Here is a 23,551-nt window from a genome sequence, read left to right as displayed (position 1 = left end):
CTTCCATTGCCCATTCTCACAGGAGGAGGGGGAAGAAAACAGAAGAGCTAAAGATGGTTTGCTTTTGAGGAAATTCAATATCAGCCTTTTATACTTTCAAATGTAACTTTCCATGAAGATATCAATAGTTAATAAAGTCACAGCCTATAAATATCTGCACTAGCTACCTCACAGGGTTGCAGTAAGAAATAAGAAAGGTGTATAAAGTGCCTGACCCAGCAATGATACTTATTGAATAGTAATTTTTATCAATATTATGAATTTGCCCCAACTCATAACAGTCAGACCTGAGTTTGAGTTCTAGCCCTGTGGTGTGACATTGAACAAGTTATTTAAAAGCCACAAAGCCTCAGTTTCCTCATTCATAAATGGGAGGAAACAGTTCCTGCTTTGTATTGATAGTTTTGCTATGAAGAGGAACTGTGATAATATATAAGTAGGCATTTAGCATTGTGCCTGTCACATTGCAAACGAACATCAGTTACTATATTCATGTTATTATGAGGCCCTTACTGTTCTGTTTTTCTTTGGTGTAATTCATCACACGTGCTTTCTTGTTAATGACTCCACTTGCCTTTTTAAAATTCCCTTTTCATTGTCTATGCTTCAAAATTCGGAAATCTACTTGGAAGAATTCCATTGGTTTCTTTCAATTTGATCCTCATGGAGTACATTTTTATTTTCCTTAAATTCTCTAGGCTCTCTCTTTGCCATTATTATTTTAACTTAGGACACTCGTGACATACAACCCGTTATCCAGGCCTGGCTTATCCTGTGACCTGGAAACTCTTCGTTCAATAACAGCCATGCCCTTGATTGTAACATTGAGAGCTGATTCACATCTGCAATTGTTTCCCATCTTCACCTGCCTTTCCCGGAACCATGAGTAAGAACAAGAACATGAACATGAGTAAGAACATACCATTGTTCCAACCTTGCCTTCACGGTACCTTTTCCTGATACTTAGATGGACTCTTCTCACCTGTGACCATCATCCTACTTTTTAATTTTTGCCCAGAGTTCTTTTTTTTTTTTAATTAAAAAAAATTTTGTCAGAACTGTGTGTGCTCACCAGAGAGATAGAAATACAAAGTAAGAATACATCCCCCATTGGCAACAGTCCTACCACAATCCCTACTCCTCCATTTCACCTTTTGGGATTTTGGACACTCACGCACACATGCCCAGTGTGTTTTTTAAGCCCTTGAGTCCTGGACTCAAACAGCACAATCAGCTGTGTAGGATTCAATCATCTTAACCACCTTACCACTAGCTGGCCTAAGAGTTCTTTCTCTCTCTCTCTCTCTTTCTTTCTTTCTTTTTTAATTTTTGTTTAAGAGAGATTTGCCATAGGGTGGCACACTCGCCAGAGAGACAGAAAGTGGGAAATCACCCCTCAGGGAGGATGGCCACACTGCATTCTCCTCCATTCTCCTCTTGGGATCTTGGGCATGCACACAAATGTATTTGGTGTGAGTTTTAAGCCACCAAGTCCAGGACGCAAACTATAGTTGACTACATGGGAGTCCAGCGACGTAACCATTACACTAACTGCTGGTCGCAGGCCAAAAAGTTCTTAAAGTCTGTCTTCTTGCTGTGGTCCCCCTCTTTGCAGTTTCCTTTCCCTATTCTTTTTGAGGCTATTATAATGTTATTTAAATGTTTGTGCCATTTATTAAACTCCAGCTTCCAAAATAAAGATGATTTTTTTTTTTTTGGAGAGGTTTTTGCTATAGGGTGTGTGCGCTCACCAGACAGACAGAGAGAGACAGAGAGACAGAAAGCGAGAAATCACCCCCCAGGGGGGATGGCCACGCCTCAGTCCCTTCTCCTCTGTTCTCTTCTTGGGATCTTGGGCACTTACGCACACGCCGAGCTCTTGGGATCTTGGGCACTCACGCACACACCGAGCGCGTGAGTCTTAAGCCACTGGGTCCAGGACGCAAACCGCGGTCGACTACGTGGGAGTCCAGCTATATAGCCATTATGCTAACTGCTGGTCCCGAAAAACAAAGATTATGTCGAGTGACCTGGCTAGCAGAAAGACTTAAGTATATATTATGTTATATATAATTACTATGCTCATTATTATTATCACCAGAGGGCATGTACACTTCCGGGGGAGGGGAAGAGAGGAAAAAGCACCCTTCAATGAGGTGTAGTCACACTGCAATCCCTTCTCCTCCATTTCTCCATCCTGTTGGGATTGGGGGTAAGTATGCACAGACACTTGGCATTTTTCAAGCTGCCAGGGTCAATATTCAAACCACATGATCTGCCATGTGGGATTACCACTAGGCCACAGGACTGGTTAAATAATTATATTCTTATAAGCTATAGATGGAGTTTTTGTAAATAAACTTTTACTTTAAATATTTTAGGAGAGTTGACTGTTTCCCCATAGTAAATTCCTTTATAAAGCAGGTAACTACCCGTTCATTAATGTTTGCATGTAAAAATATGATAATACTCATATTGTGTCAAACCCATAATTCATTGGGAATTCTGTCTCCAGGAAGAGTTTATGAAGATCACAGCTGTCAGACATACTTAAGAGTTGAGACACTTAACAAGTTCCAGTTTTTTGTTTTTGATTTTTTTTTTTTGGTCCTTCAGCCATAATATTTTAATATGATAAAACATGAAAAGTAAATGGTTTTCTGGATAATGAATTAAACACATTTGTTTATCTCTGTTCTCTAAAAATCTCACAAAAATGTGTGTGTGTTTATGAGTGCATGCTCATGTGTCCACCAGGATGCTGCAATGGCAACAACATTTTAGAAGATGAAAAGTGGGTAGGGAATGACTACTGTCTTCATAGAGAGAAAGTAGAAACACTAGTGTCTTCTGGGAAGTAACAAGAGGTAAGTCAATGCCCATGCAGAACCCCAGAAAGAAATTAGAGGTACTTGACTGGGATGGAACTGAAAAACCAAAAGACTGAGTGAACATTTGTATTAAAAAGAGCTAAAGGAGCCAGCCAGTGGTGTAGTGGTTAAGGTGACTGGATCCTATTTGACTGGTTGTGCAGTTCAAGTCCCAGACCAGGCAGCTAAAACACACATTGGGCACATGTACATGCATGTCCAAGATACCAAAAAAAGAAATGGAGGAAAAGAGATTGTTGTATGACCATCTCCCATGGGAGGTGCTTTCTTACTTTTCTTCTCTCTCTCTCTCTCTCATGTATGTATGTGCCTTCTAGCAAATTAAAAAGGAAGAAAAGCTAGACCCCTCAAAGATTGCTTATTATCCTCACCCTGGCACAAGTGTACCTTTACCCTATGCTAATGGAAAACTAGATGAAGGTTTACTCCTGGGAGAGGCTGAAGTAGAGAGGTTTTGAACTCTGGAATCCTTGATGTGGCTGAGGTTAGGGAGTAAAGCATCTCACTGGAAACAGGGATGATATTAACATGGGACTCCAAGCACTCTTTCATACTGTTTCAAGGATGCTGGCTGCCATTTTTATATCCCAGTAGACAGCGGGTAAGAGGCTCCATCCCCTGGGAAAATTACTTCACTCCCCCCAAAAATCTACAAATTCTGATATTTGAAAGTTCTGAAAATCAGATGGATGTTTGCCCAACAATCCTACAGACAAACCAGTCATCAATTATTCTCTCTCTCTCCATACACAGACACCTAGAACTCCAGTCAGCAGTTTAGTGCCTCACTCTTAAACATGCATACATGGCCAAGGCTCAGAAAAAAGAGTATGTGTATATGCGTGTGTGGGTTAAGATGAAAAAAAAAGATGTAAAAAAAAGGAACAGAAAAGTGGAATTTGAGGTCCAGAAGATGGCGTGGTGATTAAAGTGTTGGACTCCCACATGGCCAACCACAATTCCAGTCCTGAACCTGGTGACTTGCTTTCTCACTTTCCTTCTTTTTCTTTCTGTTTCTCTCTGGTCAAATTAAAAAACAAACAAACAAACAAACAAGAAACAAAAACAAAACAAAACTAATGATACATAAAATGCAAATGATTCTTAAAGAAAAAAAGGAATTTGGATGAAAGGAGAGTTCAGGAAGCACAAGGGAAAAGATACATGTGTATTTCAGAAAAATAAGAAATATGAAATCAGAAGAGCACATGGAATATAGAAGATCATTAAAAGAGAAAATATTTTTGAGCATTAAAACCATAATAGCAAAAATTTTAAATTAAATGACAGAAAAGAATTAGATATAAAAATTGGAAAGGAAATACAGGGTCGTTGGGAAAGTCATAACACATTTTTTTATGTTTTTCTATGCATAGATGCGTCATGACTTTTCAGATGACCCAATATATGCAGTAAAATATCAGTAAAGTTCATGGATAAGTATATTTTAGAGCTCAAACAAAATTAAGTGTACTTCCAAGCACACCATAAAGGACAAGCTAATCATTATAAATGTGCAATGCCAAGACATTATTAATAATTGTCTCATAGCCTCACAATACTTCAACTGCATGGACAGATTTCGTTATGTCATGATATATCACATATGTTATCCATGTTAACTACAAAATCAGAGATCATTATCTAGGTTAAGAATAAAATGGGGCTGGCAGGTGGCATGGTTGTTAAGGCACTGGGCTCCCACATGGTAGACCATGGTTTGAGTATCAGACCTGGCAACTTGATTTCTCACTTTCCTCCCACCCCTCTCTCTAGTTCTCTCTGGTCAAATTAAGAAATAATAATAATGAATAAAATTAAGTAAATAATTATTTTTTAAAAAGAATAAAATGGGAGGCGAGGGTGAGGAATTGTATACATTCAATACGAAGCTGTGTTTGAGTTGAAATGTAATAGCAGCTGTGGTTATTACACAATCATCTTCTGAAGGCCATAGTTAGGCCCCTTAACAAAGCAACAGTCAACCAGAAAATCCAGAACATAAAAGTCTTGTTCCTTTTTTGACCACTTGAAATGCCACTGAGTTCTCCTAGAACAGAAAGTAGATTGTCAAATATTTCTCAAGTATTCCTTAAAATGTGGCCCAACTCATCAATAAGAAGCAAATGGGTATCGTATCTCTAGGGATGACACTCCACAAAGGAGACTTTGCTTATGGAGGATTCCAGCCAAAAATACATAAACTAAATCTAATCGCTAGATGACATCAGCCAAACCCACGGTAAGAGATGGTCTATTATAGTCTTTAAAAATGTCAATGTCATAAAAAAGGAAGATAGGCTAAGGCACTGTTCCAGATTGAAAGAGATGAGAGGGATAGCATTCTAAATATAATACGTGATCCTGAATTGAATCCTGAACGGGGAAAAAAGGTTGCTATAAAAGGCATTATTGAGACAGTTGATAATATTGGGACATATATTGTCCATTAGATGGAAGTATTGTATCAATGTTAAATTTCCTGAATTTAATAACCAAACAGTGGTTGTATAAAGGAAATATCCTTATTTTTAGGAGGAAGTACTGAAGTTTTAAGGGATATCGAGACCTACTCTATATGTGCAACCTGCTCTCAAATAATCTAGAAAAATGATTTATAGAGAGAGGCAAATAGAGAAAATGATTGATAATGCAAATGTAGCAAAATATTAAAAACTGATGAATCTTAGAAACCACAAATGAAAGTTGTTGGTGCTATTTTTGTAACTTTCTATAGATTTAAAATTATATCAAACTTAAAAGTTAATTTGCTTTACTTTTTTTAATTTCTAGAGGGGTACAAGTTCGCCAGAGAAACAGAGAGAAAAAGAGAGAAAGCACCCCTAGGTGGGCTGTGGTTATACCACAATTCCTACTCCATTTCTCTTTCCTCTTGGGATCTTGGGCATTTGTTTACATATGCTTCACAAGTTCTTGCAACTGGGATTTGAACTGCAGTTGGCCATGTTAGGTCCAGCTCCCTTAACCACTTAGCTACAGGGCTAACCCAAAATAATTTTTTAAAGTGTCAAGAGATCAGCTGAATCAGAATACTAGAGTATGGTACAGTATTTGCTAAAGATATAGATTCATGGGACCTGCCCCTGACTACTGAACCCAGAAATTTGGGAATAGAATCTGAGAATTTTCATTTTAAAAAATCACTGTGGGTGATTGTTATGTATATTAAAGTTGAAAACCACTAGGGTTGACTTTAATAAAAATCAATTATAATGCTTTCATTGCTTTCATTGCATTTTCTTGGCTTGATCAAATAAATGCCTTGAAGGAAACTACAACTACTAGCTAAAATCTATCATGCGTTTATCATGTGATAAGCACTGTATATATTACATTCAATTCTCATAATAATATATATGGATTATTATAATTATACTCCTTACAGATAAGGAATTGGGGTATAGAGAAGCTATATAAATTGCTAAGACAAACAGCTATTAAAGAGATGAGGCCAGGATTTGAACCCAAGGACAATCTGATTCTAGGGTCGTTCTCTTGTCACTATGCCATTGAGTCTACCTAGAAAACCACATGTTAAAATTATTGGCTTTGGGGGAACCAGCAGTTAGCGTAATGGCTATGTCGCTGGACTCCCACGTAGTCGACCGCATTTCACGTCCCGGACCCGGTGTCTTAGAACTCACGCCCGGCGTGTGTACGTGCGTGCCCAAGATCCTGAGAGGACAATGGAGGAGAAGGGATTGTGGCGTGACCATCCCCCTTGGGGGGTGATTTCTCGCTTTCTGTCTCTACGTCTCTCTCTGTCTGTCTGGCGAGCGCACGCGCCCTATAGCAAAAACCTCTCAAAAAAAATTATTGGCTTTGTTATCATAAATCTGACATGTTGTTATCTCTTATAAAGTAAGCCTTTAATTGCATATTAAGGAAGGAAGCAATGCACAGTTACCGCAATGAGCATTATGAGAAGGCATAGAATTCCTCCTGCTAACCCTCCATCCTGGGACAAAGTCTTGGCTCTGTGACTCAGATAAGGCTACTGTCTATTTTTTTTTTTTTTTTTTTTTTTTCATTACAGATCCTTAGAGCCTCTTCAGCCTGCAGACCAGGCTGAGTGAGGTCTGGTTATACCTTCACTAGAGATAAATCCACTGTTAGTATGGTAGGGGTTCCTCAAAGAGGTGGAATGCCTTACCTGTTTGTAAGGAGGAAAGGAATTACCTCTGACAAAACCAAGGAAGTTACCTGACTAAAATATGGAGTCGTCAGGAAAGTCGTGACATATTTTTCTATGCAAAAATGTGTCATGATGTTTCTGATGACCCAATTAACAGATTGACATTGCCAAGGATACAGTTCAGCCAGGATTACCTTGTCTTGTCTGCTATCCTTCTGAGGCCCAGTCTTCTGCAGAGGAGACATGCAGCCCACAGAAGAAGGCCTGAAGGAGTAACTCACTGGATACCCTGGTGTGATCGTGGGAAGTGAGTGGGAAGTGAAGCAGGCATTAGTCTCACTGCTTGTATAGACAGAGCTAGACTAGAAACTAGCCTTTTAATTCCAGAGACTGAGCTCTTTCCACTGACCCATACTGCCTCCTGAATAAAAGAGATAGATACAATTTCCTTCCTTCCTTCCTTCCTTCCTTCCTTCCTTCCTTCCTTCCTTCCTTCTTTCTTTTGTAAATTTGCTGCGCGCCTGTGTGCTCACCAGAAAGAGAAAGAGAAAGTAATAAAGCACCCCCCACCCTACCCCCTGCCATGAGAGATGGTCATGCTGCAATTTCTTCTCTGTGATTTCTCCTTCAGGGATTTTGGGCCCCCACACACACCTGGCATGTTTTTCAAGTCACCAGGTTGGGATTTGAACTGCATAGTAGGCCACTCGGCCTTAACCACCATGCCTCTGACTGGCCTGATATAGACAGTTTATTGGAATCAGGGCCTTATGTATTCATGAAGATTGAACTATACAACTCTCTCTCTCCTCTCCTCTCTCTCTGTCTCTCTAGTGAATATGCTCACCCTCTGGAAATTAAAAAATATATATAAGAAAAAATTTTTTGTTGAGTGATTCATCTTTTCCAATCAGAGAAAGAAAGAACTCAAGACATATCACTATTTGTAAAGGACTGAAGAACCACCTCTAGCTTAGTCCCACTGCTGTGGTTTGAATGTGTCCTCCTAAAAATTTATGTATTGAACCTGGGTGAGCCATTGTAATGGCACTAAGGAGGTGAAACAGTCTGGTTATGTAATTGAGGTGGGGCCTTTGGAAGGTGATTAGAATTAAAGTCATCAGGATGGAACCCCATAATTGACTCTTGGTAGCTTAATATGGAGAGACCAGACACAAAAACAAACCCAGACACAGGCACTCTAGCAATATAATGCTTTGTTACATTACTAGGAACTCTGCAGGGAGCTCCTACTAGCGAGAAGACTCTCGTCAAATGTGAGGACCTTGGACCTCCAAAACTGTGAGCTAAATAAACCTCTGGTCTAATAACTCACTCAATTTCAAGTTGTTTTCTATTTTATTTGTAAATTTTATTCATTTATTTTAGGTTTTTGCCATAGGGCATGCGCACTTGCTAGAGGGAGACAGAGACAGACGGTAAGAGGGAAAGTGAGAAGTCACCTCCAGGGGCCATGCCACAATCCCTTCTCCTTCATTCTCCCCCTGGAATTTTGGGCATGCATGCACACGCACCTGGTATGATTTTTCAAGCTGCTGGGTCTGGGACTTAAACAGTAGTCAGTCATGTCGGGGCCCAGCCACCTTAACTACCATATCACCTGTTGACCCCCTCAAGTATACAGTTGTCAAGCAACAGAAAAATGGACTAGAATACCCAACACAATGTAGTTGTTATAGTCTTCCTTAGAACCTTTAGGTTGCAGGTGACGTGATCTTATACGTAGAAAATCCTAAGGATTCCACTTAAAGAAAAACTATTAAAACTAAATAAGTGAATTCAGCAAAGTTGCAGATGCAAGGTTAATATATAAAAACCAATTATGTTTCTATTACTTGCTATGAGAAATCTGAAAATGAAATTCAGAAGCCAATTCTGTTTATAATAGCATCAGGAAGAATAAGGCCAGTCATAGTGGTGTAGTGGTAATGCAATGTTCAGTAATGCCGAGGCCATACAGCCATACAGGAAGGTCCCAGGTTTATATCTCAGGGTTCCCCTGTGCCCCATGGGGACACACACACATGGTCCATGATCTGGACTGGCTGAGGCTGGGGATAGAATCACAGTGTGAAGTCCCTGTTGATGGTGCTTGTTCCTCTCTTTTTTGTTGTCTCCCTCCTTCATGAAAGAAATAGACTTTAAAAAGAATAAAATATTTAAGAATAAATTTAGTAAAGGAAGAGCAAACCTCTGAAGACTAAAAAAAAATTGTTAAAAGAAATTACATGTCCCTTTCTCTATAAAGTGGTGTGATTTTTTTCAACTGAGCCCAACAGCTCCCATATAATGAATATGACCAAAAAAAAAAAAAAAAAAAATATTCAGAACCCATTCCTGGTTTTGCAGGGGAGGTGTAATATAAGACTAGGGAAAGGCAAGTTGAGGTAGATAATGAGAGTGAATAAAGTTATAAGTGAGGTAGGAAAAATCTAGAGAAGAGTGGAAAAAAAGATAGGAGGAGGAGAAAGTCATGGAAGGTTGCAAAGTATTGGGAGTGAGAGAGAGAGACTGAAAGAACAGGAGGTTGTGCTCAGAGACTGAAATCATGGAGCTTAAGCTCTCATAAATGAAGCAGTTCTGGATAGTGTCGAGGTCCAAAGTGACCCTGAGTGTGGGTAGATGCTACATAATTCTAAAATTTGCTTCCTTGGAGCTCCTAGATGTTGGAGCAGTCCTAGTTTTTTTTGTTTTGTTATTAATTTTTAAATAAATTAGAAATTATGAAATAATATTTTATTAATTTAAAAAATTCATGGTAGAGCATATGCATGTGGATTAGAGAGAGAGAGATGATCGTCCTCCATATGGTCTGGTTACACTGTGATCATCATCTTCCAGTCCATCAGATCATGGGCATGCTCATACGGGCTTGGTAGCATTTCAGGCTGACTATGCCAGGGATTCGAACCATGTTCACCTAATGGGATCCCACTTCTCTTGAGTAGCTCATGACCGCTATGCCATGGAGTTGGCCCTATGTTTTAGCTTTTCAGCTGAATCAATCATCCTCAGAGATGGAGGAAGAATGGATTGCTACCTTTAGAAAGGTTGAAAGAGACATACCTGCCCCTGCCAAACATGCATTTGACTCTCAAATAATCTAAACTTATCTTGGTCATTGTCATATGATTCTCAATTATTTCATTAATATTATTTGTAGTGTATTTTATAATGAAATTAATTCAACTTAAAAATCACTAAATGCTACAGGGTATAACTGGGCTCTTTTAAAGTAAAACTTCATTAATCTTAAGAAATGTTCATTTTTTGCACAGAAAACACATGTATGCATTATTAATGTAAAAAACACTAACAAAGACATTCCTACACCTTATTAGAGATTTTGGATTAAATATAAATGGAGAAAAACAGATTAGAAGGATGTTTAAGTATACATTTTGATTCTGTAACATCAAGCTTTTTTTTTTTAATCATTGCTTGATTTACAAAACTAATCTTTTATTTCTAAAGTTACCAACTACTCTTATGGCACACATAAACAATGCTTCAATTAAAAAGTTATACATACTATTCAGTTTACCCAGTGGAACAGTGGACTCTTCATAGCACGTTAAATTATTACAAAACCACAGTGACAATCATAAGTAAATAGCATGTCCTTAACTATCTTCAGTATATCAGTTTAGAAATATGAGAGAAGTAAGTGATTGTTTGGAAGTACTGTCAGAAGCACAGTTCTCAAAACCAATAAAACCTAGGTAAATAGTGAATGGAAACTACTGAATGGTTTCTAGTGGAAGGGAAGACATTTTCAAATATATCCTGGTGAAAGAGTTCTTGGCATCATTTACGGCAAATCTGTTTGGGGTTAGGGGTGGTTGTTAGACTATAAAGAAGATCATTTTCCTTGTGGAACACATGAATCTGAGGTGGTTTCAATGGCCCTTGCCTAAAGATGGCAAGTTTAAGAGCCATAATGTTTTCTTTTTGGCCTTTGATTATTATTAGGTCATCAGGAAAGTCATGACATATTGTATAGAAAATATTCAGCAAAGTTGCAGATGCAAGATTAATATATAAAAATCTATTATTGTATAGAAAATATGTCATGACTTTCCAGATGACCCAATATTTTAAAAGCTTATTTATGTGTTTCATGAGAGAGAGATAGACACATAGACAGTCACCCCCAACTTTGTAATCTATCCCGTATTAGCCACCCTAGATCATGGACGTGTTCAGAATACTCAGGGAGGTCCCAGGACACAAACCCAGGACCTCTTCCATGTGGGTCCAGTTGTGTTACCACTGTGCCACTACCTGGCTCTTGATTCTGAAAACTAAGGCCTAGACTGAGTAGTTCATATTTTGACTAAGGCATTATCTTCTTGGATTTTCCTTAGTGTTTCAGTGCTCAAAAAAAATACAATTTCAGTAGTCCTATGTGAGATTTGAATCCAGATTTTGCTTCTATCCTTGAGTTGACCCATGTGGTCTTGGAAAGAGCATTTCTAACTTCTCGCCATGTCCTGCCAATTTTACTTCCTAAATTTCTCTCAAATCCATCCTCTTCTATTTAATTCCACTGTCACTACACTAGCCAAGCTACCATCTTCTCTTACTGGAGACTCCAATAATCTCGTAAGTAGTCTTACCAATGGCAATCCTTCCTTTCTACTATTAGTTTTCTGAACATCAACAAGAGTGTAACCTTTAGTAAAAAATCAGATTATGCAACTAGTAGGGTGACCAACCCTTTTGTTGGCCTGGGACTGTCTTTATTTTAGTGCTGAAAATTTCACAACTCTCAGTACCAGGCAAAATTGAATGGTTGGCTCTCCTATGAGGCTGCTCAAGCCTGCTAGCTGTGCACAATCACCCTTGGAATAAAACCCTTTATGATGGTCTGCAGGCCCCATAGGGAACATCTCTTGCCTGCCTCTTCAGCTCACCCCAGACCATTGCTGGTGCACTGGCCTTATCTTCATTCCAAAAGCTCATTGTGTTGTTTCCATCTCCAGGTCTTGCTTCCTTTACTTCTCTTCAGGGAATGTTTTCTATACTCTTCACTTAGTTAACTTAGGGGCATCTTTCATGTTCCAGCTTAATCCTACCTTGCTGCATTAGCTCTCTCTGACACAAATTCTCAGAACATTCTGTTCCTTTCTTTCAGAGCACTTCCCATAGTTTGTCATTATATAATTACCCATTAGTAGTGTAAGATCTGACTTCCATACTAGGGTGCAAACTCTAAGAGTACAAGAAATACTTTTCTTTTCATTGTGGATTTAACTCTAATGTGCCTAGCCCAATAAAAAAGGGCACAATAAGCATACACTTCCAGTTCCACTGCTAATGCTATAGGCCAGACTGGAGACTGAAGCATTTCCTTATTTCTAACCTTTTTTTTTGGAGAGGTTTTCGCTATAGGGTGCGTGCCCTCACCAGACAGACAGAGAGAGACATAGAGACAGAAAGCGAGAAATCACCCCCCAGGGGAGATGGTCATGCTGCAATCCCTTCTCCTCCATTCTCTTCTTGGGATCTTGGGCACGCATGCACACGCGCCCGGCGTGAGTTTTAAGCCACCGGGTCTAGGATGTGAACCGCGGTCGACTACGTGGGAGTCCAGCGACATAGCCATTACACTAACTGCTGGTTCCCCCTTATTTCTAATCTATTCATCTTCTAAACCATGATGTCCGCTACTGCTATGCCGATCTTCTAGATGCAAATGCCTCAAAAGTTCTGCAGCCATCACTGAGCCCATATGAGTGTGTTGATCTGCCTCTTGATAGAAAGAGTACATTTGTTAAGAGTACACAGTGCACCAGCATTGTGCAGAATACTTTATATATTTAATACAATTGACTTTCATTCCATAAAACCTAGTTTTTTGCCCCTCACTCACTTTAAATCTTTGCAAAAATGGGGCCATTCACCTCTTTGTCTTCTAGACAAATCGAGGCCATTTTTGGTTTTAGTCTCTTTGCTCAGCTTCCTTTAGTATAAATCCCACTCACACTTCACTGATGAGCTCACTTTCCTGCTTCTCTGTAGAAGCTACCCTGACAATTCCAACTGGTCCACTTCCTTCCTCTTCCTACTTTTCTTCTTTGAATTCCAGTTGCAGACACCAAATGCCCCCTTAGGTTAGGGATATCTCATTATTCTCCAAATAACTTCTCTATACTAGCTTTCTTTCCCTCAAACTGAATGAGAGAAGCAAATTCCATGTAATTAACAAACACCTAAAAAATACTTACTGGCTAATATATAAAAATAGCCTTATTTATCTACTCTAGCACTTATCTGGACCTCTGGTTTATTCAAGATTTTGTCAAGGCAAATTAGTTTACACAAAGGAACTTCTATAGTCCCTCGCCCATGAAAATATATCCACCTCACAAATATTTACTGAGCACATATTAAAAGCCTCCGTTAGCTTTTCACCAAGATGGCTTTGAAAGCAAAAAAGGCAGCTCCAGCCCTCTCAAAGTTGAAGCCAAAGCAAAGACTTCAAAGTCCAAAAAGGCAGTGTGAAAATGTGTCCACAGCCACAAAAAGAAGATCCACACATCAGTCACCTTCTGGCAGCCTAAGACACTGTGGCCCCAGAGGCAACCCAAATATCCTCAGAAGAGTACCCCCAAGAGAAACAAGCTGGACCACTATGCCATCAAGTCCTCCCACTGAGTCTGTCATGAAGAAGACAGAAGACAATAACACACTTGTGTTCTTTGTGGATGTCAAGGCCAACAACCGCCAGGTCAAACGGGCTGTGAAGAAACTCTATGATAGAGATGTGGCCAAGCTCAGCACTCTGACCAGGCCTGAGGGAGAAGAAGACATATATGTGACTAGCTCCCGATTATGATGCTTTGGATGTTGCCAACAAAATTGAGGTGATCTACACTGAGTCCAGCCGGCTAATTCTAAATACATATCTTTTACCATAAAGGAAAAAAAAAAGCTTCCATGAAAGAGGCCTCATTTCAGGTTACTCTTTTAGAGTTTCACTTGGTTTTTTTTTTTTTTTTTTTAGAGGTTTTTGCTATAGGGCCCATGCGCTCACCAGACAGACAGAGACAGAGAGATAGAAAGCGAGAAATCACCCCCCAGGGGGGATGGCCACGCCGCAATCCCTTCTCCTCCATTCTCCTCTTGGGAGCTTGGGCACGCACGCACACGCGCCTGGCGTGAGTTTTAAGCCACCGGTTCTGGGATGCGAACTGCGATCGACTACGTGGGAGTCCAGCGATATAGCCATTACGCCAACTGCTGGTCCCAGAGTTTCACTTGTTTTTGATTTCTGAATTGATGTGATGTCATTGGTTGAATTGTAGAGTAGTGTACTGCTTTTCAACCCTCATGTACACACCTGGGGAGCTGGTTAAAAATACAGATTCTCAGGGACTGGCAGTTGGCATAATGGCTATGACTCTGGACTCCCATGTAGTCAACCATGGTTCGAGTGCCGGACCCGGTGGCTTAAACTCATGCTGGGTGCATGTGCTTGCATGCCCAAGATCCCAAGAGGAGAATGGAGGAGAAGGGATTGCGGCGTGGCCATCCCCTCTCGGGGGTGATTTCTCATTTTCTGTCTCTCTGTCTCTCTCTGTCTTTCTGGAGAGTGCACGCGCCCTGTAGCAAAAACCTCTCAAAAAAAAAAATGCAGATCCTGATCTAGAGTGGAGTCTGAGATTCTGTGTTTCTAAAACATCCCAAGTGACTCTGATGTTGGCAGATGGAAATAGCATGGCTGAAGGGATCTTCAGATCATCTGCCTTGGGTCACAGGAAGACATTTTTTAAAGCCACGGATCTCTAGGCCTTACCCCCAGATCCACTGAATCAGAATCTCTGGAATAGGACTCTATAATCTTCACTTTTCTTTCTTTTCTTTCTTTTCCTTTTTTTTTTTTTTTTTTTTTAATTTCCCCATAGGGCACATGTTCTTATCGGAGAGCAACAGCACTCCCCTTGGGAAATGGTCATGTCACAATCCCTTCTCCTCCATTTTTATCTCCTTTGGGAATTTTGGGCAAGTGTGTACATGTACCCAGTGACAGAGATAGAGGGAAAATGAAAAATCTCTCCCCAGAAGGGCATGGCTGTGCCATATAATACCTTCTCCTCCATTGTCCTCTCAGGACTTTGGACATGCACACACAAATACCTGGTGTCATTTTCACATGTACATGTGTCTTGAGATCCAGCCATTGGGTTTGAGACTCAAACCTCACAGTTGGCCATTGACCCTGGAATCTTAATTAAGGGGGGGAAAAAGTACATATTACACAAGTAAGAGAGACACACAGAGAGATGGAGATTCAGCACCCCCAATGGATTTTGGATGTCCCAGTTCACCTCCAGCCGCAGCCAGATGAGATCGCAGGCACACACACGCACAGCATACTCAGGAAGATCTCTGAGTGTGAACCAGCAACCTGCCCATGTGGGTCTGCCTGGCACAGTATCGTGCTTTTACCACTAGGACTCCCGCCAAGCCCAGAATCTGCATTTAACAAATTCTCCAGAATATTCATGTATACCCTAAAGTCTGAGTTTGAAAAGAATCCTGGGTGATTCCTATGATTAGATGTGTTTAAAAAACATTGAGATAATTAGGTAGCTTTGGGAAGAATGCTGGTTCATCATAACTAGAGTAATGAAAGTGTCAAAGTTTGATATAAGAATTTAAGCTATGTGGTAATATAATTTGAATGATTCTTTAAGATGCAGCATCTTAGCATCCTTTTTCCGGCCATAACTTTTTAAAATTCATAGCACTGGGAGCAGGAACCGGTCTAAGATCTCCCAGCCCCACTTTGGATTGTCTCAGGCCTTTATGGTTGCCAGCAGCTGGCTCCAAATAATTCAGATTTCCACTTCAGCTTATGCTTGGAAGACACAGTTTAAGAGAAACAGGATTTGAAAGTATGTTTCACAAATTGTTTTGTGAAGACATTTTAAGAAAATACCACTTATAAGAAATTATCTTTTCTTACCCTTCTTATTTCTTTCAACCATTAATTACCTGCCTACTTTGGTGGTTGTGTATGGGGAGGTATTAGCATCCCACAGGATGGTGTGTGTGTGTGTGTGTGTGTCTAAGAGCTGTGTAGACTACACAGCACTGAGACATGCAAGATGGAATGACTTTCATCACAACAGCATCTTGGCCAACAGGTTGAGTCCCCAAAACAATAAATTAACTTTCAACAACAGATGGAGGAAGGGCAGAGTGAAAAGTTCTGTTCCATTCCTTCATGATTGAAGCTGATGAGAGCCAAGGAAAGAGCCCAGTGGTACTACAAAAGGCTTGGATAAAAGGGGGAAATTTAACCCAGGCAAGGACAAGTAATATGCTTTAGAGGAAACACTTAATACCACTATCAGCCCAATTGGCTTGTTAACCTCTGATATATCAGATCAGCGGGAAGCAGATATAGCAGAGCAAGGTGGGGCAGAGGGCAGGGAGGCTGGGCCTCTGCAACCTGGCTAAGTGACCTCATGAGGACCCCAGGGTCAGGAGACCACTTAGGGCCACCAACCACTTACCAAGACTGAGGAGTTTTCTGGGATAGCAAACATCTCTAAATTCTACCACTGCAATGTCAAAACAAAAATGGTCTTTTTTTTTTTTTTTTTAATTTTGTGGAAACGTAGAAACATAGGGTACCTGTGAAATGAGTTTCCAGAAGTTGGGAGCTTGTCAGTGCTAGGACTCACAGTCATTAAAGGAAGCTTGAGATCCAGTGGCTCTCCTGGGGGTAGAAAGAGGCAGAGAAAAGAACACAGAAGCTAGTTCAAATCAGCTAGTCAGTTCCCCTGTTCCAGAAAGAAGCCTGTTCTAGAAAATTCTGTGAACATTGCCAAGCTGGAGTTCAGGTGACTGTGAAGAAAGCAGTTTGGCTGGAAACTAAGAGGGTCCAGCGCCCTGAGAAGACCTAGGGGGTGGAGAGGCTGAGGAAAGTACCAATAGTTGGTGGATGTGTGTGGAAGGACAGAATGATGGGAAGGACCAACAGAGAAAAGTGAGATGGCGCTGGAACCCATTTGTAGTCTGAATGGAATACCATGAAACTGTGCACCTGTAACTTTGCAAATGCATATAGTTGAACATTCAGATCACCTCCACCTCTGACTAGAGGTTAATAGTCAGGCAGTTCATCGGGATTGCACACAACAATAAGCATGTGGGAGGAACAAGCCAAAGTGAAGAACTATGTAAAAAATATGTGTTTTCTATAATGCAGTAGTTATTCAGAGAAGGGACTCTGGAGTGCTGGACAAGGAAAAAGACTTTACCTGGTAGTTAAAAGATGGCTGGGGGCTGGGTGGTGATGCAGCAGTAATACAATGTTCTGCCAGGCTGACACAGATGGGAAGGTTCCAGTTTCATGTCTAGATCATGCCAAAGATCTGGGGTTGGCTGAAACTGGAAGTGGATTGTGGAGTCAAAACCCTTATGAGGGGTTCTTTCTCTCTCCTTTCCTTTCAGAAAAAAAGAAAAAAAATATGCTAAAAAAAATATGGTCCAAAAGAAAGAATAGCATTCCAGGTTTGGGAGTAAATGACCCTTTTGCAATTAAAAAAAAATGGATTAATGCACTAAGCACTAAGAACACAGACTGGAATGTTGAAAGTGATCAATAAATTCCAGCAATTACAATTATCTCAACATAATGAGCAATGATATGTCATTATTTTGGTTGTTTTTTTTTAAAAGAATTATTTATTTATTATTATAATGTAATTTGCTATAGGACACATGTGCTCACTGGGGGTAGGGGGACGGTGAGAAAGCAAGTCACCAAGTTCAGGACTTGAACAGTAGACGGCCATGTGAGAATCCAGCACCTTAACCACTATGACACCTGCTGGTCCCCATTATTTTGGTTCTCACATTAGGAAAACAGAATTTGAAATCTGAACTTATTTTACTCATAGGTATATTATATGATTTTTGCAGGTTCTGTGAAGAACTGGCTGGAATATTCTTCTCTAAAATACCTTACAAGTGTACTCTTTTACTACAGTACTTGAGATTCTACCAGTAGAAATGCCTTCAGGCTTTGGGAGTTTTAGAAATTCTTTTACAAACTGTTAATACTTTAGGAAGAGAGAACACTGTTTTTAGCCTCAGCATGAATTAGACAAGAGAGAGAGGGCTGAGCCAAGGACAGGTGAAGAAGAAGGTTCTAGCTTAGAATGTTTCTGCTGGGTGTACGTGGGGGCATGTAGGATGTCTTAATATGGAATTTTCAGGGCTTTTTGGAAACTAGGGATAATCTGAACAGGAGAGGGGCAAAGAGAAGACAAGATCATTTATTTCACAATACAGGTTGAGTAGTTCTTGGAACCAGAGGTGTTTTGGATTTTGGATTCTTTTGGATTTGGGGATATATGTAACCCAAGTCCAAATACAAAATTCAATTATGTTTCACATATACCTTATATTCATAGCTTTAACATAATCTTGGGTTGTCAGAAAAGTCATGACCTTTTTTTCTGTTTTTCTATGCAAAAATCCATCATGACTTTTTCGACAATCCAATATTACACAATATTTTTGTATTGCAATATTTCGACAGTAACCTGTCACGTGATGTCAGGTGTGAAATCTTCCAGTTGTGGCATCAAATTGGCACTCATAAAATTTCCAATTTTGGAGCATTTCACATTTTGGATCTTTGGGTTAGGAATGAGCAACCTATTGCGTTGTTGGAAAAGTCATGACACATTTTTGCATAGAAAAATACTTTACTGATGACTCAATATATTGTTTAGGGCCAACCTGGTTAATGAAAAGAGTTGTCTAAGTGGTTTGAAGAAAGTTGATGTAAAGTCTTGATGATTTGACTCATCTTGCCTAAAATAGTTTAAGGTTATAAGCTCTTGTACATAGTATATACAATGAGTACTGATATTAATATAGAACAAAACATCCACATACATATTTTCTTATTTTTTCTTTAAGTTAGAGCTAGCAACAGTCAGAATGCTGGCTTTCTTGGGCTGCTAATTTCTAGGTTGCAACTGTTCCTAGTAATGTGTGTGTGTATGTTTGTGTGTGTGCATGTGTGTAGGGGGGCTGTGCCAAATCATTGCACATCTACAAAATGCTGGTTGGGTTTGCCCCTAGAGAGGAAATAGTTCATTGGAGCTTTAGTGCAGAAAGCAGCACAGGTAGGTGAAATGTTTTTATAATTGCCATTAGGAAAAAGAGAGGACCCCTGGGGATTCTTCAGCCCGAGGGAGCACCTCCCTGGCTATAACCTAATTTGTTGTGTGTATGTGGCCCAGATGGGTGGAATGAAATCTTCTAAGGTGTTGTGGTTAGATCGTTTTCGAATGTCTGGAAATGTGAGAAGTCCTGTTTCTCTTTCAAAGGACCATCATCTAGTGGTTTAAATATGGGCTTTGAAACAGAAACTATAATGTCTATGGCTATTAGGTGGGATGTTTGTTTCCCTTTTTTCTTCTTGGGGGTATTGAAGGCTCCGAAATTCCTGACTTCATGTTTGCATTTTGATAATGTTAAGGTAGCAAGATAGGGGACTAGAAACTAACTAGTCATTAAATTAGTGATTAAGCTAAATGATCATTATAATAGAAATAGTCTAGATTGATCTACCCTTAAGAACTGACCATCCCCGGACCGGCAGTTGGCATAATGGCTATGCCACTGGACTCTCCCAAGTAGTTGGCCATGGTTCGAGTCCCGGATCCAGTGGCTTAAATTCACATTGGGTGCATGTGCATGTGCCCAAGATCCCAAGAGGAGAATGGAGGAGAAGGGATTGTGGTGTGGCCATTCCCCCGGGGAGGGGGTGATTTCTCACTTTCTCTCTCTTTATCTATCTCTGCCTTTCTGCCTCTCTGGCGAGCGCATGTGCCCTATAGGAAAAACCTCTCAAATAAATAAATAAATAAATAAATAAATAAATAAAAGAACTGACCATCCCAACTTTCCTGTTATAGTTATTCAGAGCATTTACACATCTGTGCTACAGTGAAAATAAGCTACAGAAAAAAATCTCAGGAGATTGTCCAAGTGGTTGAAAGTGGCAGGGGAAAAAAGTTGTAGTATAGGCAAAAGAAAGGTGCTATATGTAAGGTGAAAGAATACAAAATGCATAACTAAAATGAACTTTGAAATACAGAAAATAAACATAAAATAAACAATTGTCCTCTGAAGTCTACCCATAGTTTCTTCTCTATTATAGGTGCTGAATTACCTCAAAGTTCTATGCTGGTGTGGTCAAAAAGTTAAGAAAATTCTACCCCCACCCCCACAACCTTTGGTACAAAATTCTATGTTCAATCTAGAACACGACGTGCTGTACTCTTCGCTGAGCTTCAGTGAGATTGTAGTCAATAGAAAACTGAAATGATCGAGGAGATTAGAGTTTCCGTATCCCTTCCGTGAAGAGCTACTGAAATGGCAGAATTCTGCATGGAAAAAGTAGAAAGATGATGCCGTGGCTGAATTGTGTGTCCACAAAATTCCTGTGTTAAAGCCCTAACCTCTGGTATCCCAGGATATATTTAGACATAGGACCTTTAAAGAGGTAATTAAGTTAAAATGGGGTCATTAGGGTGGACCCTAATCCAGTCTGACTGGTGTCTTTATAAAAAGAGAATAGAACAAAGAGAAAGAGACCAGCTGTGTGCATGTACAGAACAATAACCATGGGAACACCCAGTGAGAAGGTGGTCATCTGAAAGCCAACAAGACAGGCCTCAGAAGAACCCAAACCTGCTGACAGCTTGATCTCTGACCTTGGCCTCTGGAACTAAGAAAATAAGTTTTTATTGTTTAAGCCACCCAGTCTGTGGTGTTTTGTTACAGCGGTCCTAGCAAACTAATGCAGATGTGATCAAATGACTTAAAATTGTGGGAGGGCTAGAAAAGGATATGATCATGTCAGGATACCTTTTGGTCAGAGTTTTTCTTTATTTAGTTTACTTATTTGTTCCATGAGTCAAAGATACAGAGACAGTACTCTCAATAAAGTCCCGAGGCTGCAATCTTCCCTCAGCTTCAGCCAGTCCCAGATCATGGGCACATATGTGCCCAGCATACTTAGAGAGAGCTCCAGCCACAAACTTGGAACTTTCCCATATGGGTCAGCCTTGCAAACCTGGAATCTTCCCATGTGGGTCAGTATTGGGTTTTACTGTGACACTACCACTGGGTTCAGTTCAGGGTTTCTTATTGGAAGAGCTGCATTCTACCTGCATTTGAATCACCTATGACGCTTTTTAAAAAGCAGGTTTTACCAGGCCCAATGGGACTACAGTATTAAAATGCTCTCACATGAAGCCTAAGACTCTATCTTTCGGGTAAACACCATGTGATGTTTGTAACACACCAAAGCTTGAAACTCACTTTTGGAAGTCCTGCCTAACCTCTGGCTCTTTTTTGGACGTGGCTAACTGGTACCAATTACATCTCATCAACTACTGGTGGATCTGGTGTTGATAGATGTTCTGCGACCCAGGAACCAGGTGTAAATCTCATTGTAGGTTATCTCTCTAGGTGTCAGCCAGTGTTTACCCAAATTCTTAGGGGTGTGTACCCTTGATCCTCAAAAGATATATGCCTCACTTCTTATTTAACAGTACACGCACACACACACACACACACACACATATTTTTTTTCTTTTTTAGTTTTGCTATAGGGCACATACACTCACCAGAGAAAGAAAGAGGGAAAGTGAGAAATCATCCTTCAGTGAGATGACTATACTGCAATCCCATCTCCTCCATTCTTCTCCTGGGATTTTTGGGCATACACAAACAGACACCTGGCATGTTTTTCAAGCTTCCAGGACCAGGACTTGAACTACATAGTCAACCACGTGGGATTCCGTCACCTTAACCAGCATGCCACTGGTTAGCCCCTGACATATATTTTTAATCGGCACATAATTGTATGTATTTGTTCAGTACAGTATGATTTTTTGGTACATGAGTACAATGTGTACTGATCCAGGGTAATTTAAAATACAATGACATATTTTGAAAATTACCTACAGAACATCTATTATTTCTCTCGTGATTTTTTAAAACACCCTCATACTCAGCACCTAAAATAACAGAAAAAAATGTAAAGACTAGAACAGGCATACCTAACTTTTCTATTGTTCTATATGGATTGAACTTCAACACAAAGTTCCCTGACATGGCCTGTGCCTCTCCATGCCCTGTATAGTGAAGATATAATGGTGAAATAGAAAGTAATGTATATAAATGAGACAAGCAAATAATAAGTAGAAAGAAATCGAATAAATACTTCAGATAGGGTCCCTGCTTTCATTTATTTCATTACCAAAAGGAATGGGAATAGAAAATATTATTTCACATGGTATAAGGTGAATTTTCTTTCCTTCACCTGAGGACCAAGGAAAAATTGAAGATAAAGAACTGAGAGTCTAAAACAAACACAGTCATGAACATTTTGGTTCCCTAAGGACATCTGAACATCGCCCTACTAGCCATTTACAAATGTGATCAAAGTAGACAAGGTTTTGTATGTTTTTTTTTTTTTTTTGGAGAGATTTTTCCCTAGGGCGCGTGTGCTCGGTGCGCTCGCCAGACAGACAGAGACAGAGAGACAGAAAGCGAGAAATCACCCCCCAGGGGGGATGGTCACGCAGCAATCCCTTCTCCATTCTCCTCTAGGGATCTTGGCTCTCAGGCACACGCGCCCGGCGTGAGTTTTAAGCCACCGGGTCCGGGACGCGAACCATGGTCGACTACGTGGCAGTCCAGCGACATAGCCATTACGTTAACTGCTGGTTCCCTGTATGTTTTTTTCAAACTGAGATTTAGGCAGGTCGTTGGGGAATGTTCAGGTGAGCAGGTTATTGGGCTATGTCTCAGGCGGCCTGCCTCTGAGCCAGATGCAGCTACAGTACCCCAGGAGTGACCAGGCCTGCCTAGCTGTCCCGGGGGGCCACTGCTTTCTGCTCACTTACTTGGTATCAGCCACTGGCTAAATGTCCTTCCCTCCTTGACTAGCCAACTTAGTGTCTTTGCGCAGACCACTTATTCCCAGCGGATTCCTTTTTGGGAGGCGTGGCGGTGGGGAAATGGATGGGAAATTGGAATTGTCCTTAATGTTCCAGGTGCTTTCCAGAAACAAGAATTCTGGCATTTAAAAGAATTGATTTTTTAAAACTCTTGACCTTCATACTCTGTAGTGGTTCGGAAGAAAAGCCATGAGCGCGGCTGGATTTCACGAGGAATGAAACAGGACACTGAGCCTTCAAGGAGACAGTCCCCAGCCTGAATGGGGGGGCCCTAACAATGAAAAGCGGCGGTTCTGGCTGACGGGGGCTCTCGATTTGGACCGTAGCAGCCCCCGCGCGGTGTAAGGGCTGGCGCTCATTCTTGCCGCCCCTGGGTTCCGGGCTAGCGTGGTGCGGGCCTAGCAGCGCCGCAGCCGGAGGTCCCTGCCCCGCGGGCGCGCGGGGTCGCGGGCGCGGGCGGCGGCTCCGGGGAG

At 40.6% G+C, this 23,551-nt stretch overlaps 1 protein-coding gene and 1 pseudogene across 1 annotated transcript in view; both read left to right on the top strand.

Moving 5' to 3' along the window:
- Window positions 1-23,551, top strand: part of LPGAT1 (lysophosphatidylglycerol acyltransferase 1) — a 115,591-nt gene that overhangs the window by 14,873 nt on the left and 77,167 nt on the right. The window lies entirely within an intron of this gene.
- Window positions 13,490-13,909, top strand: LOC106733297 (60S ribosomal protein L23a pseudogene; annotated as a pseudogene).

This window comes from Tupaia chinensis, unplaced genomic scaffold (genome assembly GCF_000334495.1).
Source record: "Tupaia chinensis unplaced genomic scaffold, TupChi_1.0 Scaffold142846_1, whole genome shotgun sequence".
In the NCBI taxonomy this organism is placed as follows: domain Eukaryota; kingdom Metazoa; phylum Chordata; class Mammalia; order Scandentia; family Tupaiidae; genus Tupaia; species Tupaia belangeri.
This window is presented reverse-complemented; position numbering and strand designations above follow the sequence as displayed.